General features: G+C 36.9%; 1 pseudogene; it reads left to right on the top strand.

The window, feature by feature from the left end:
* Positions 1 to 9,830: 9,830 nt before the first annotated feature.
* LOC136835700 (hemocyanin subunit-like) lies at positions 9,831 to 13,361 on the top strand (annotated as a pseudogene).
* Positions 13,362 to 17,241: the final 3,880 nt, after the last annotated feature.

Raw genomic sequence — 17,241 nt, 5'->3', positions numbered from 1 at the left:
GCTCTGAAAACTTAGTGGTTCATAATGAATGATGTCAGGGTGTCTCATGAGACTCAAGTTGCTCAGTTTGAGCGATTCAGGCACCTCAAAATACTCAGGTTGTCCGTATTGAACGGCTCAGGGGTAGGGGGTGTGTCTTGAAAGACTCAACTTGTATGTGCTGAAGACTCGAGGGTGTCTTGGAAGACTCAAGGGTGTTCATGTTGAATGGCTCAAAGTGTCTCGAAAGCCGTAAGGGTGTTCGTGATGAACAATTCAGGGTGTCTTGAAAGAAGTAAGATGGTTTGTGATGAACAATTCAGGGTGTCTCGAAAGACGTAAGGGTGTTCGTGATGAACAATTCAGGATGTCTCTGAAGACATTAGGGTGTTTGTGATGAATGATTCAGGGTGTCTCGAAAGGTGTAAGGGTGTTTGTGATGAACGATTTAGGGTGTCTTAAAAGACACAAGATTGTTCATGATGAACGATTCAGGATGTCTTGAAAGATGTAGGAGTGTTCATGATGAATGATTCAGGGTGTCCCAAAAAACGTGAGATTGTTCGAGATGAACGATTCAGTGGGTCTCGAAAGATGTAAGATTGTTTACAAGGAACAATTCAGGGCATCTCAAAAGACGTAAGGGTGTCTGTTATGAACAACTTAGGGGTCTTCAAAGACAGGTTGTTTGTGATGAACGATTTGGGTATCTCGAAAGATGTAAGGTTGTTTGTGATGAACGATTTAAGGTGTCCCACAAAATGTAAGGTCATCTTCAAAGACTCAATTCCTATTCCTTAGGAACAATTTGGGTTGTCTCGTAAGATCCAGTTGTATTCGTTAGGAAGAATGTAGGTTGTCTCGTAAGACTCAGATTGGTTTTTTATGAACGGTTCAGGGGTTCAGCACAATAATTAAAGCAAGATGCAACAATGGATTTCGATTTGCCGAGAGACGCAGGGTCAAAGTTAAGTATACCTTAGTTTACCAGACCACTGAGCTGGGCTGATTCTGGCTCTCCTAAGGCTAGCCCGAGATCAGGAACTTATTTTACGTGGCTAGGACCAATTGGTTACCTAGCAACAGGACCTACAACATTGTGGAATCAGAACCACATTATACCAAAGAAATGAGTTTCTAACACCAGAAATACATTCCTCTAATTCTTCAGTGGCTGGCCGGAGAATCGAACGTGGGCCTAGGCGAGTGCTAGGCAAGTATGATATCGACCTATCCAATGAAGAACTGACACTGGGTCAGGGGGCTCATGCAGTAGAGGGGGCTTACGCAGGAATTGTACAGTCACATTCAAAACTTACGATACTCTCAATCTAGATTTTCCGGACAAATTGTCCAACATAAGCAACATCAGCACTGGCATGGAGGGTGCCTGAGCGCTTTGATTGCTGAGAGAGTCACTGATTTAAAGGGACACGTTATCTTTCTAATTTATCGTAGTGGCTTACTTCAGTGATTTCAGGCTCTATGTTTTTACTTGAAAAGTTAAAGTAAAAGCAAAAATAACAAAAGCAAAGCTTTGCGTTATTAAGTATGTATAGTTTCACTATTCAGCTCTCATTTTGAATTAAATCACATTACTAGGCCTATTGGTCCTTGACATTTGTTTGTATTAAAGTTGTTCATTGTAGGCTTAATGCCTACTTACCTTACATATAATAAGTATTGATGCAAGTCTATTGTTATTTAACTGAATCATAAAGGATAAAGGAATAGAAACAATAATTCACATAAGATTTTAATGAATTATGAAACGTGAAATGCCCCTAAAAACTAAATATAAATTATATTTCATGCAATCGCAAGAACACAACGGAAATATGAAGCATAAAAATAGTCTCTCTTTCTTTCACAGTTAACAACAGTTCGTCAAATAATTTAATTTTCCTACTGTGTCTTACACATTATGATAGTGAATAAAAGTAATAGTAAATTTATATTTCCTTTGGTATAATATGAATTAATATTCCTTTGGTATAAAAGTAAATAAATTTCCCTTTTTTATAAAGATGAAATAATACATTATTAATCTATGACATAAATATGAATAACAAAATTAGTCTAATATTTTGTATGACCTCCATCATTGTCAATCAGCACAGCTCTTAGTCTATTTTGGCATTGAATCTACTAACTTGACAATAATTATTCATCCCTCTTTTCGGTCTTTAGCTCACACAGATAGGCAGTGTTTGATCAGTGCAGGTTTGTTTTTTTATTGTCCCAGTATCATTCCCACTTACCATTTGTCCCCAAAAGATTTTCTATCGGATTGGGGTCAGGAGATTTAGCTGGCCAGTCTATACGTATAACATTTGTTCTGTTCAGCAAACCATTCGCTGACCACTTTCGAGTTATGAACAGAAGAGTTGTCCATTACAAGATAGACTGGCAAATGACCCGGTAGTAGAAGTTTCCTCACTGATGGGATCAGGACTTCATCAGAATTTCTACATATTGCTGTCCGGTTAAACGCTCGTCGATGGGAATCAGTTCCCTGGTCCACACGCACCATCCATCCCATAATCCTGCAGAAATTCTTCCACTTCGCCGCGACAGTTGAATATTTTCTTTATTGAACCTAAGATTGGATACACAAAAAATGTTATCACAAGTAAACAGAAGAAAATATCAACGCTGAATATCACCAATAGTCTATTAATAAAAATGAGCAATAAAGAATTTACATTGATATTGATTGTTTTTCTCACTCTCGATAGGTAATTCGTTAGAATTCAATAGGCTTGAAATGTTATCCTTGAAAGCAAAAGAAAAGTTATATTTTAAGGAGAGCTTGTTGGTATTTAATCAGTGTAGTAAGGAACGTTCATGTTACACATAGGCCTAAGCCCACATGAAAACTATTGGTATTAATTACTTACCTTGCAGTTATTTAATCAATATAGTAAAAAAGTTCATGTTACACATAGGCCTAAGCCTACAAGAAAACTATTGGTATTAATTACTTACACTTGTGGTATTTAATCAGTGTAGTAAAGAAAGTTCGCGATACATAGGCCTAAGCCTACATGAAAACTGTGGTATTGGTTACTTACCTTGTTTTATTAGGTCGCCAGCGATGGGTATACCATGATCGTCGCCTTAAAAGTCTTCTCATCACACCATATAACGTTATCCCAGAATCCTGAGCTCAAACGGTAGATACTGAAGAGCAAAGCTACTCGTTGCTCTTGGTGATTTTGAGACAGGAGGGTTTGATTGCCGGTCTGCGGTGATGAATTCCAGTTTATGTAATCTCCTTCTCACCGTAACATTAGAATTTGAAGGACCTAATTCCTGATTCTTTCCCAGCAGTTTTTAGGCTGTGAGATAACTGTAACGATCTGTTCATCCTGCTCTCTAGTAGTGCATCCCAGGGTCGACCTTTTCTAGGCTGATTCTAGAGTTCTCCTCTTCGTTGAACCGTTTGATCCACCTGAATACTGTTGTCCGACTGATATTTAATGCAGCTAATTTCTATAGGGGAGGATATTATTTTATGCAGTTCTATTATGACTCTCCGTATAGCTAATGAGGTTTCTTGTCTTTTGGCTCCAGGGTTTATTTAAGTCCTTAAGATGCTCCCATCATCCACAACGTGAAGTCAGGTCAGCCGAAGTAGGCTAAATACTGAGCAGGGAGCACCACCACTGTGTCACGTGACAAGTTGCACATTGCTTTGGCGGCTTTTCAGGCGTGCCAACCTTTCAGTCAGGGTGCAATTTTCTCGTGCTGTTATTGTTTCGGGAGATTGCGTGTAGTTTGCCAGCCTGATGTTATCGTTCACATTTCAGAATGTTTCGTTTTATTTCGTGTATAATGTCCAGAAAGGCAAACTTTTAGTAGTGAAGATTTTTATTTTATTTTATATTATGTATAGTATTAATATATGTACTGTGTTGCTCTTATAATTCAAATAAGTTTATAAAAAATCAAAAATAATTCTTTTCACTTGTGAACGATAATCCAAAGTACACAGTATCGTCACTAATGAACATGACTGCAACCATATGTACAAAGTTAAGGAGTTTAGTTTGTTCAAAGGAAATGAATGAAGAGGTGATGAGGAAAAATAAGTCTATTCTAATACATAGAATTTGTGTGACACAAGTATAACCATGCATAATTTACCATGCACCAGGCAGGATTAAGCTGCCTAAAAGGATCATGTGTGCAGAAAGAAAAAAGTTAATTTACTCTACTAGACCTGTGGTTGCTTTGCCATGATCAGTTACCCACTTCATACTCTGCCTCGCTTGGGTTGTGTGGTTAGTGTTGTCAAGACTGAGAGCACGTTACGTGGAGTTTGTTAAGATGGGCTGCAGGTCACATGTTTGCAGTCATCTGGGCTAAGTCCAGGATTCTTTCTCTCATCTGAGGAGGCTTATTGCGCTTAAATGAAATGGCATAAGTTTTACTGGTTTATGGTCTGTTACAAATGAATGGAAAAGGGGACTTTGTGTACATGCTGCGGGTTCATTTATTTAAATTCCAAATTTCTAGCGACATTACCTTTATGGGCAAATTTTCTGGGGCTCTACGGAATCTAGCGCTTCCTATCATGCATGAGAGAGAGAGAGAGAAGAGAGAGAGAGAGAAATGTAATCCAACAGACGAAAATTGTTGGACGGGCCTTTACTCACAGCCCAGTAAATATGCTATCTAAATTTCCGAGACGTCAGTTAATTGTCTGGGGACAAGATGGGAAGGAAATACAGTCACTATTCCTGTTTTATTACTTGAATATTCACGTCACTTGCGTAGCTACCTATCAGTTAAGACATGCAGAACTATCGTAAGGCTAGCAAAACAAAGCTCGTGGATTGGTTAATGCACTCTCTTCACTATGACTAATTTTGCATGCATGGTCTAACAGATTCCCAACACTGATTTTACAGTAAAGCTTTTATTCGTGCCTAATATAAAGTACAAAATAACAACACTTTTGACGCTGTAGAACTGAGCTCACCTGTGTGTTTATTTACAGGGTTTACACTAAGGTTCGTTCTAGTCTTGCAGCCAGCTTTTAGCATTGCTAGTCAGCCCCCAAGTGCAACTGCCGGGGTTCTTGCAATGATGCAGCTGCAAGATTCTGAGCATCAGTCACCAATGATATGGGTTTGAACTGGCCCCCTGAGGTCAACTTGGCTGATTTAAGGCCACAGAGATGATTTTAACTGAGATTCACAGAAACTTACCATGGAGGTGGGGCACCACTGGTAGTAACATCTCTTCTAGCTCAGGAGTTTCAGACAAAAGCATATTTGAAAATGTCAGCTTAGGGCCTTCTTCAAATGAGGGTGACCAGGTAAACATTTGGGTTCAGGTAATTAATTATGTTTACATTAAACACAATCAGAAAAATGGGGATGATAATGGAAAATGGAACAGAATTATGTTGAACAATCATTTATGCAGTAGATGAAAAGAACCACGATGATACACACAGGGAGGGGCACTTCAAAGGGCAATACAATGGGGGATACAGTGGTTAGGCCACTGTGCACAAGCAAGATGATAAGATAGTTCCACAGCAAGCACTCTAATTGCAATAAAAAATGCAACAGTTACTAAATAGTTGACAGCATAATTAAAGGGAATCGGGGGCTGCACTTGTGGGGCTGAGCAACTCAATCCTGCAACACTGGTTAATACACTTGAGTACTATGTTATGCACTTTACTTATGAACACAGGTCTCACGTGTAAATCGCACAGAGAAAATAAAATCAAATAGTGAGGAAAATAATAAGGATAAATGACTGACTTCCAGAACCTTAATTCAGGTACATTACATTCTTCAGATGGGAGTTTCCTCGTCTAAAGGTGATAATGAATGGGGGTCACAACAGGAGTAACTCAGGCTGTAGACCAGCCATGTGGGAAAGCAAGGGGCAGCTCAAAGAGAACGAGGACTGGATAGGTCATCCAACATCTCTGAGCATTCTGAGGCTTTGAGACAGATCTGCCCATGTGGCACCCTTTGTAATGAAAGAGGACTAGAGTGGGCTTGCATGTGGTGATTGCCGGACAGGTCACCTTACGAGGTCACTCATGCCCAGGTGTCATGGCACCAGCATATGGGGCCAGATACTATAAGCCAGCTCACTTTCTCTTGTGAGTCACTCCTGTGCTGGCAAGGATTAATCTCTGTAGGACCACACCTGGAATTAAGGCCTAGGGCAGATCACTCAGTGAAAGGAAGGTTAAAGCTTACCCAAGGGATGGGTGAGAAAGAAATAAAAAAGGGCAAAATATTTACCCACAGCTTTCCTTATTTATTATGGATTCAAAAGAAGTTTAAATATTTATTCGTATGGTTTATATTACTGTGTAAAGGAGGGTTGGAGGAAAGAGGCTTCCCTCGTTTGCAATATATATAAATTTATATATATATATATATATATATATATATATATATATATATATATATATATATATATATATATATATATATATATATATATATATATGTATATATATGATCATGAATACTACAAATGTTGTTTAATATCAAATTCACTTAGCAGACAGCTTCATAAAAGGGAATGGTCAGGGATATTCCCAATTGAAGTAGTAGTACCAAAACAGGATTAATATTAGAGGTTTTACAAAGGATTTATTGCTCAAGACATTTTATCTTTTTTATATAAATCACAGATTCATTTATACACACACATATATATATATATATATGAAAAATTTCATATGTATATATATATATATATGTGTGTGTGTGTGTGTGTGTGTGTGTGTGTGTGTGTGTGTGTGTGTGATACTAAACAACATTTGTAGTTTCGTGTGTGCATGTATGTATTTATGTATGTATATAAACTAGTAACAATTTATTTTCAAGTAGTGATTTTATTGCTTTGAAGTAATGCAAAATATTATTATAAAGATATTTCATCAAATACTCGCATTTTACCCAGAACTTGTCAAGCTCAATGGCATTCCCATCTGCCACACATTCAAACGAGAATTATACTCTATTGTTGTCTTCTGAGTCCAAGCAAACATTTATTCCGTTATGAATTCCTCTTAAACCTTGCCATATAAATATATACACTTACACACATTGGTCATCCACTCAATCTTCACTGTTGCACTTTGCTATAATACTAACATGGTTTCAAATCAGCTCAGGCACCATACCTGTGACTGCCTCCCTTTGCATATTCTAGCACTACTTCATTTTGTCAAAGGAAAAAAACATTCTTTTCAAACAACATTTTTAGCATATCCACTAATAAGACACCATCTAACTTAAACACTGGAATTGTTTATAACGTGAAAAATGTTACTTTATCTAAAATTCTTGTGCAAGCATTTACTGTGTTTGCATTAGCATTCATTAATTCACAAACCTATTTATCTTCTCAAGTTTATGTAGAATACTTATATTTTGATCATTTACATCAAACGCTTGTTCAGGCATACAGCGATCAGATGGGAATATTTTCAAATACACTGCAATTCCTCTTTTCTACTCATTTTGAAAAAGTCCTCTATTGAGTCAAAGGTTTTGAGTTGCAATCTAGAGTATTCTCTGAATATCTCATTTTTTCATTAGCTAAGACACACTTTGACCGAAAACTTATGATTGGTGCAATCATGAAGCAATATGGAGCTAATCACATATAACTGAACATAACTTTTAATTAATACTTACCTCTCAAGATTCCTATTTTGTACACATCACTGCTTATTTCACTATCCGTGTCCAACTTTCTTAGCAGGTCACTATGTCTCTCAGAACAGTCCACAATTTTTCGTAAATATGTGTCTGCACACTACAGTTCCTTTTACACAATCTACTGCACACTTGTCTATATGACATTGATATTCTTGTGGTGTTGAATGGTCCTATTATCCTATCATATTCGGATGTTTCATTCAGTTTGAAACTTGTTTTGAAAGGTAAAATTTAGCTCATTATCTGGAGAAATATACACAAATATATGCTTGCAGTTCTCATATATATATATATATATATATATATATATATATATATATATATATATATATATATATATATATATATATATATATATATATATATATATATTGTATATATATATGGGCTTTGGCTGATGAGTTTATTAATTAATCAATGCAATTTATAGCCCTATATATTCATAATGATACATATAACCTGTTAATTGACAGCTAAGTTAACCTCAAGACAGACAACAATTACTTAATTGAATTGGGCCGCAAGCCGGGAACTGTATGGGATAATGGATTACTCTGTAACAAATGGATGACATCAAACCCTTTACTTCCACTTAGTCCTGACAAAGAAAGAATGTATGGTGATAGAGGAAATTTATGAATTTTCTCCAACGTCGGACATAGTCAGTTTTCCTTGCTCACATAAGAAAATATAACACCAGAGAATGTCTGTACTAGTAGATATCATACACCAGTTTTAGTACTTGGAAGGCTATTTCTCTTCCAAACAATGGGATCGAGACACAAGGCTGCCTGAAATTTACCCTTAACTTTCCTAATTCCTACTTACCGCACGGGAATAGCTATGCAATTTCACTAGGCAATATTAATTAGTCATACACTAGGCTTCATAAAAGAAATATGATTATACCAGGTTCTCGTAGATGGTGGCAAAGTGGTGAAACAATGGAAAGATTTGAAATACAGGGAAGAGATACTAGCAAGCGGCAGATACTCATCAATTTTCAGACTTACCGTTTACGTGGTTTGCTTGCGCACTGCAACTGTCGATACGGGATTCTTGACAAAAACAGGTATTGTCGATTCACTAGTAAAACAAGGCAGGGGAGGAGACAAAGGATAAAGATAGACTGAGCACGACGCATCCTCTTAGTCTGAAGTTAGTCTCCCTCTACTGGCGTCAGGTTAGGTCAGAGCGGCGTTTGCGTCAGTACGCCTGTATGTAGCCGCCGGTAGTCTGAAAATTTGACAAAACACTGCCGAATGCAAGAACAGGTAAAACCCTCCCTGTGGGTTAGGTCCCTTGATGCTAACCTATCAGCTACTAAAAGCGGTCATTTTTAAAAACACAGACCTACCCCTGCCCTTAGTTTCGACAGGCACTTTTCTGTCTTTGTTCGAATGACATTCTTACTAAATAATGCAGAGAGGGCGAATGGCAGAATATTTAAAAAAAAAAAAAATATATATGTATATATATATATATATATATATATATATATATATATATATATATATATACTATATATATATATCACATAACCACAGGTGAAAAAATAAAGAAAACAGGGTGTAGGTCTGACCAGTTTCGACTTTATTTCAAGCCATTGACGAAGGACTGATACAGAGTATAAAGTCAGAACTGTTCTTGTAGAATATATATTTGTGACCTCTCATACTCTGTATCAGTCCTTCGTCAATGGCTTGGAAATAAAGTCTGAAAACTGGTCAGACCTACACCTCTATTTCTTATTTTTCACCTGTGATTTATGTGATAAATGAATCACAATACAAAAGTGATAATAATCATATATATATATATATATATATATATATATATATATATATATATATATATATATATATAAAAACTGCAAGGAAGATATTTCTTCAGGGCGAGAGAAAGGGAGAGAGAGAGAGAGAGAGAGAAAAAAAATAAGCTGTTATCATTGGAATATGTTGTATTCTTCATTACATTATCATTCACTTTTTTATTGGCGCATACACCAACAACTTTATCTCAGATGCGAATGCAAAAATGGAGGAACTTTCCACGTGGGGTGGGGAAGCGAGCAAAGTCTATCTGAGATTCATGTATATAAAAGGCCTTTGCAAGCAGTCGTCCTTGCGTTCAGTCATCATGAAGACCGCTCTCCTCCTCTTGGCAGTGGCAGGCGCTGCCTTGTTCTCAGTCGCTTCTGCAGGTGAGCAAAACAAGAAGATTTTGGACCACTTCCTTATTTTAACATTTAAAATGACGAAGAACTGTAGTTGGAAAAATATTTAAGTGATTGTTAATTTAGAGTCCGCTCTGTAAGCTGTTATAATGATTTCCTTGTCACATAACAGTTACTGCAAGTCCTTTCAAGAGTGTCTTAGAACATTATTGTACTTAGTGTTAAAATTTGATATTGTCTGATACTTTTTCACTTTTCATTACTATCAAAATATGAGAACTCTTTTAAATTTAAAAATTACTGGATATCTGATATTTTATCTTACACTGGTCACTTCAACAGTAAAGTGGTAAGTATATCACCAATAACTATTAAATAATATGTAGCTTCATATCATATCATTACTTGCCCAAAAACACGTCATGTTCTCAACTTGTGTAAAGAGACTAAAACAGGGAAAACTGCCACAATATATTTAAGAACGATTATGGATGATCATGTTAGGATGTTGATGAACATTTGCAAGAAATCCATAATAGACTGGTTCATTTTGCAGGACTAATATCCCTATTAAAAGAATATAATAATGAAGCAAATGAATTCTGTAAAACAGAAAAGTACATTTTACATTTAGATTCATACATTATAAAAGTTTTCTTATAGATAGTCATTTTTATATGTATTTTTAAAAACAGACACCATTGCATCGTACGAAGTATCAAAATTTTCAATCAATGAAGAAATTGCCTTCAGCTATTTCTCATTGCTTAGCATCTAATCTCTATTGTGTTTTCTATAATTTTCAACAGACGTTTCTAATGCTCAGAAGCAGCACTGATGTGAACTTTCTCCTATGGAAAGTGAATGAGCACCTACGCGATGAAACCCATAAAGGCTATGCTAAAACCTTTGATCCAGAGGCCGACACATCCCATTACCTCCGATAATGAAGCTGTTCACCGCCTCATGAAAGAACTCAAGGATCACCGTCTGCTGGAACAAAGCATTGGTTCTCCCTCTTCAACGACAGACACCGCGAAGAAGCTCTGATGCTTTTCGACGTCTTCATGCATTGCAAGGACTGGGTAACGGGCATTAAATTAGCTGCCTATTTCCGTGAGCGCATGAACGAGGGAGAATTCGTGTATGCACTTTATGCTACTATTATCCACGCTCCACTGGCAGAACATGTTGTCCTTCCTCCACTCTATGAAGTCACACCTCACTTATTCACCAACACCCGAAGTCATCCAAGAAGCCTATGCAGCTAAGATGAGACAGACACCTTCCAAAATCAAATCCTCATTCACAGGCACAGCTAGGAACAAGGAACAACGTGTAGCCTACTTTGGAGAAGACATTGGCATGAATACCCACCACGTATTCTGGCATTTGGAATTCCCATTCTGGTGGAGGATTCTTATTCTCACAAACTCGACCGCAAAGGAGAAAAACTTCTTCTGGGTACATCATCAACTCACTTGTCGCTTTGATGCCGAAAGAATTTCAACTACTTGGACCCAGTCGAGGGAACTGCAGTGGGATAAACCTATCCACGATGGATTTGCTCCTCACACATCCTACAAGTATGGAGGAGCTTTCCTTCTCGCCCTGATGATGTCGACTTCGAGGACGTTGATGGCGTTGCAAGAGTTAGAACATGATCATCACTGACAGCCGTATCCGAGACGCCATTGCTCATGGATATATCATCAGGAAGATGGTTCTCACATTGATATCATGAATGACCGTGGCATTGATGTTCTTGGTGATGTTATTGAGTCTTCCTGTATAGTCCCATTCTCAGTACTATGGAGCACTTCACAACACTGCACATATAATGCTTGGACGTCAGGCTGATCCCCATGGAAAGTATAACTTGCCACCAGGTGTTATGGAGCACTTTGAAACTGCTACTCGAGATCCCGGTTTCTTCCGGCTTCACAAATATATGGATAATATCTTTAGAGAACACAAGGACAGCCTTCCCAGCTACACCTTTGATGAATTAGATTTCAAAGGAGTTTCTGTTACAAACGTTGCCATTGATGGAACTCTAGAAACTTACTTTGAAGATTTTGAATATAGTTTGATTAATGCTGTAGATGACACTGAAAGCATAGAGGATGTTGACATAGATACATATGTACCTCGTCTCGACCATAAGGAATTCTCTTACAACATTGAAATCAACAATGAAAAAGACCCTGACACTTTGGCAGCAATCAGAATATTCGCTTGGCCTCATGAAGACAACAATGAGTAGACTTCTCGTTTGATGATGGCAGATGGAACGCCATTGAGCTTGACGGGTTCTGGGTAAAACGTAAGTACTCACTAAAAAAATCATTGTTAAGTGATATCTTTTTAGTGTTTTGCCCCAGAAAATCCTTTTTTGATCAACTAACCTTTTAGGGAGCAGATATACTAAATTTACTTATTTAAAGTCACTTGAAAATTCTTTTGCACTAATTAATCTATGCTAACACTAGTTCCAATTCATCAGAGGTAGAACCATATTTATACTGAAGTATGAAAATTTTTTAAAATCATTTTTGCATTTAAGTTTAGTTTCTCTCTCTCTCTCTCTCTCTCTCTCTCTCTCTCTCTCTCTCTCTCTCTCTCTCTCTCTATCTCTGAATAAATATATATATATATATATATATATATATATATATATATATATATATATATATATATATATATATATATATATATATATATATATATATACTGTATATGTATGTGTGTAAATATATACATATGGTTTTTATATAAGTTTAGGGGTAATTTACCTTAATGGCTAAAATGAAGTATAACCTCTTTAGACAATTCCTGAAAATAATTTCTAATATTTTTATATCCATTCTGATTCTTGCACACATATAGGCCATGTTTATTTCCTTCCTTAATTTCTTATTAATTAACCCATATCAAAAATTACGTATATGGTTCTTTTCATTCAAACAGTGTCCGCTGGAAAGAACAATATCGTGCGCAAATCCACCGACTCAGCTGTCACTGTGCATGATGTCCCCAGCTTCAAAACACTCATGGAAGACTGAAGCTGCTCTGTCAGGTGGAGGTGATCTGGATCTTCATGACTTTGAAAGCGCCACTGGCCTGCCAAATCGTTTCCTCCTGCCAAAGGGTAACCACAATGGCATGAAGTTTGATCTCTTCGTCTGTGTGACAGATGGTGCAGCTGATGCTGCAATAGCAGATCTCCATTCCAAAGGATGAGTTCTTGCACTATGGTGCCAATGGAGTCTACCCCCGACAAGAGGCCTCATGGTTACCCATTCGATCGGCATGTTCAAGATGAACGCCTTTTTAACCAAGTCACCAACTTCCATCATATCCAAGTTAAGGTTTTTAACCATGGTGAACATATTCACCACCACTAAGCACAGAGTGCGTTCCTTTTAAAGAAATTCTGAAGTAACTGGATTTTTTTGGAAATTGGTAGTTCTATGAATAAAAATGTTTTATTTAAAACTGTCTTTTACATTTAGATACCTATAAATATGTCATTTGTATAGTTCAATGGGCTTAACGGAAAGCAATATTTGTCTGAAGTTATGCATGTCTTTTAACTCACTTAATCCCATGGTTGCGTTTTCTCAACGTAAAACATAACTGCACATTTTTCATCAAGCAGCATTTATGAGCTCAGGTACATGGCTTATAACATCAGCAATGTCTCATTGATTCCATGGCTAATAGAAACACTGGAATATTATGTCCTTGAATTGATTTTTCAAAGATATTTTCATCTAAATTCGCTTATATTTTTTCCAGTGCCGAGGCTTCACCAGAAGAAGTAAATTGCCTTAACAGTTGTTGTGTGAATGTGTTTTGACTATTTTTACCATATTATAGTTTTTCATCCCTTTTATAGAAGCAATTATTCAGCCTTGGAAAAATTACTAGTGTCTCAAATATTGTTTAAACAACAAAGTAAACTGATAATGCGAAAACACAACGGTGGCCGTCCCATCGCTTGTGGTAATGCATTTTCGCAACCACGGAATATGGGAAAGATGATTCCGCTTTTGCTGAATATAGAAGTATTTTCTATAACCACTTCACTTCTTGATACACCACTTCTGTTTACATTTTGCAAAGTTCTGTTATAACAAAAAGGACAGCATAAAATTGTGTATTACAAAACGTTAACATAATAACATAAGGTATTTTGGCAATACCTTTAGAGTGTCAGCATTAAGGGCTGATTTCATATTAAGTTAAAAGAGCAGTGCTATAAACTCTCTTTAACTTCTGAATATACAGTAGTCTTTGATAGTTCTCAACAAGACGTTGCTTCACAATATTAGAGTAAAGAATATAGTATATTTTGTCAGTGAGGCAACGTAAAGCATCTCACAGAATGTGGAAACAAAGTGGCCAGGAGAGTAGGTAACAAATGAGACTATTGCAGTTGCTTAAGCAGAGTTCTTCCAGAGATGGTGCAGATTATGAGTTATATTGTTTAAAGAATTTGTTGCTAGTATTTTTTTATATTAAAAACGTTCAATTGGCTGCATGTATTCCGAAATAAAACACTCCAAAAACGGTAGATTAAACATTTTGGACATTGATGTCATCATTCTCATAAAGATAGAGGCCTAATTAATCACGCATGAAGTACTGCAAAAAATAATTATTAAATTTTTATCTATATTATGCATATCAAAAGTGTAGTTTTTATTTAGCTAGATATAACAAAAGGGCCAACCCTTTGCATATAAGTTAAACTTTATAAGTTAAAATAAAATATGGGTATTATATTTGACAACAATAAAAATTTACCACATCAGCAAAGGATTTCTGATGAAACAAATATTATGTAAGAGTTGAAGCATTTATGATTCAAAATTGAAAAAAGCTAAACAAACTTTAGAGATCCACATGAAATGGACAAAAACAAAAGTAATTCAGAACAGGTATTTATTTTAAGTTTCTCTCTGAGTATTTAATATTTTGTGTGGCCTCCATCTGCCTGTACCCACAGTCTGCAGCATTCTTGAGGGTATGATTTCAGCAAATCGCAAAAGCTGAGACTCAAACTCCATTTCCCTGAGCACTTCGTTCACCTCTCTTAGCAGGTCGTCGAGGGTTTGGTATACCATCATAGTTCACTGTGCGCGCTTCAACACGATCCTTTAGAAACTACCAATGTTTCAAACATATTAAGGTCAGGAGCTACCTGGAAATTCACTTGACGAGGAGAAATCGATACCACTGTTTTGAAGCAGCTCCTGTGTCTGAAGAGCCTTTAAACATGGTGCCTTATCATGCAAAAATGTGACTTCTTCAACAAATAACACATTTTCAGGATCTTGAGGAAAAAATACTCCACCAGTAAGCACAGATTTCTCTGTAGTATTCGCCATTCCATGACTGTCCTTTTTCTTTGATGATCCCATTAACCGTTTGGCTGTGAAACAGAAAAATTCCAAACATTCTGGAAATTTCACAACTTGTCGATAGCGCACGTCATCACTGATATCATCCAACTTTGCAGCCCAAATGATGTCTTTTTATGATTTGGCTTCCTGACTGTGTAAATGAAGAATTCATCTCATGCGGCAACATGCAGAAAGTCAGCTTCATCCCAATCTTTAAGAAATGAACCACAAAACCATGCACGGTCTTCTCTCTGTTGCTGAGTGATGTTGGGCTTGCTGATAACATGAAATGGCTTCATACAGATTTTTTCAACTCACGATATACAGCACTATAACTACTCTTCTTTCCTTTTTGTTTCTAGTTCAAGCGCCAAATTTACATAAAGATTTTCTTGGTCTACCCACTGCCTCAGCTATGATGTCTTTTGACTCCTGAGAAAGGACTTCAGGCCTTCAAGATTCTCACTCTTTTCACGATGACAGTCATATGGTTATGTTCCAGTTTCTATTAACAAAGGATTCATCTCTTTTAATGTATTTAGCTATCCAGGAACATGAAATGAAGGATGCGCCAGCATCCCTGACCTCTCTGAAGGTTATAGCGCGGATTCGGTCAATCCATCTGATTTCCTATGAGTCATTCGCCATGGCTGTATCTAACTCCGTCACTCAGTCTGAAAATATAAGAAATGTAAAATGAAAAATAGCTTGATAGAAACTTAAAATAATGTACTTGGAGATAGGCTATTGCAGGAAACTTCATAACTTTCCATTTGTTCTGTGGAGGGGGTGGGCTCTAATTTCGAAAAACCCGGTACAGAGAAAAAAATAATTTATCAAAAGTCTGGCATTTATCTTACATTCTCCCAAACAACTTATTTTCCTTAATTAGAATTTGGAAAAAGAAGTACGGCCTAATGGAAGAAAATGTCCTTTTGGGCATCCTCAGGTAAGGGAGCGTACAAAACCAGTGGGAAGTCTGCATAAATAAGCTAAGTTAAGTGCTCAGTATTAGAGAACATAGATATTTACTCAATTCCCTGTTTGAGGCTCTCTTAAAAGCTTTCTTTGAAGATGACCCATCTATTGGAAGTAGCAGCATAGATTTTCACTTAAATATGGTAAAAGATAATATAGAAAAGCGTTACAATGTGCTATGAATCCGAGATGGTGTAATCTTTGAACCACTGCGTGTTTTTACAAGCACTGTAAGCTTTTCGACGTGTTGAAGTAGGATTTAGCTGTTAAAATTTTCTTAAATTACAGTCAGCTATCATTATGTAGATCCGGAAATACCTTTCTTTAGGGTGCAGTAGAATATATGTAAATGAAATATAATGTTTAGGCCAATGGCCAAGCGGTGGGATCTATGAGGTCATCATTCAGCACTGAAAGGGAAACAGAGTAAAAATGTCGTAAAGGTGTAACAGGAGGATAACCTCACAGTTGCTCAATGAAACAACTGTCGGGAGGGGTTGGGGAGTAGAGAGAATATCAACGAGGGTCAGTAAAAGGAATGAAGGGGGCTGCAGCTGGGAGCCTTGCCGAGGAGCAATGCCTACAGTGCACGGGTGTGGCGCACTGATGGCACTACCCCATACGGGTAGGGTACAGAGGAGAATGCTATATATTTCTATTCCAGGACCCTTATAGACTCCTAGTTTAGTAGATGTATTATATCTGCCCAAGGTGCAAGGATGCTGATCTCATCTGTTCATTCATGCTGTTGTCAGCCAGTGGTGGTTTTCATGACTGCGTGATCTTCTAACATCTCATAAGCTTTCATATAGCTATTAATATAGCTTGTATTTCTCATCTGAATCTCACAATATCTATAGTTTATGATAGGCAACTGTTTTGTTTCAACAGTCATCTGCCGCCACGGAAATTTATTAGACGTAGGTTACTTGTTGTCTATTGCACAACTGATTTCCTGTCTGTATAACAATCCTTTTTTTTGTCT

Source organism: Macrobrachium rosenbergii, chromosome 55 (assembly GCF_040412425.1).
Source record: "Macrobrachium rosenbergii isolate ZJJX-2024 chromosome 55, ASM4041242v1, whole genome shotgun sequence".
NCBI classification, from domain to species: Eukaryota; Metazoa; Arthropoda; class Malacostraca; order Decapoda; family Palaemonidae; genus Macrobrachium; species Macrobrachium rosenbergii.
The sequence above is the reverse complement of the archived record's forward strand: the minus strand, read 5'-3'. Positions and strand labels throughout refer to the sequence as shown.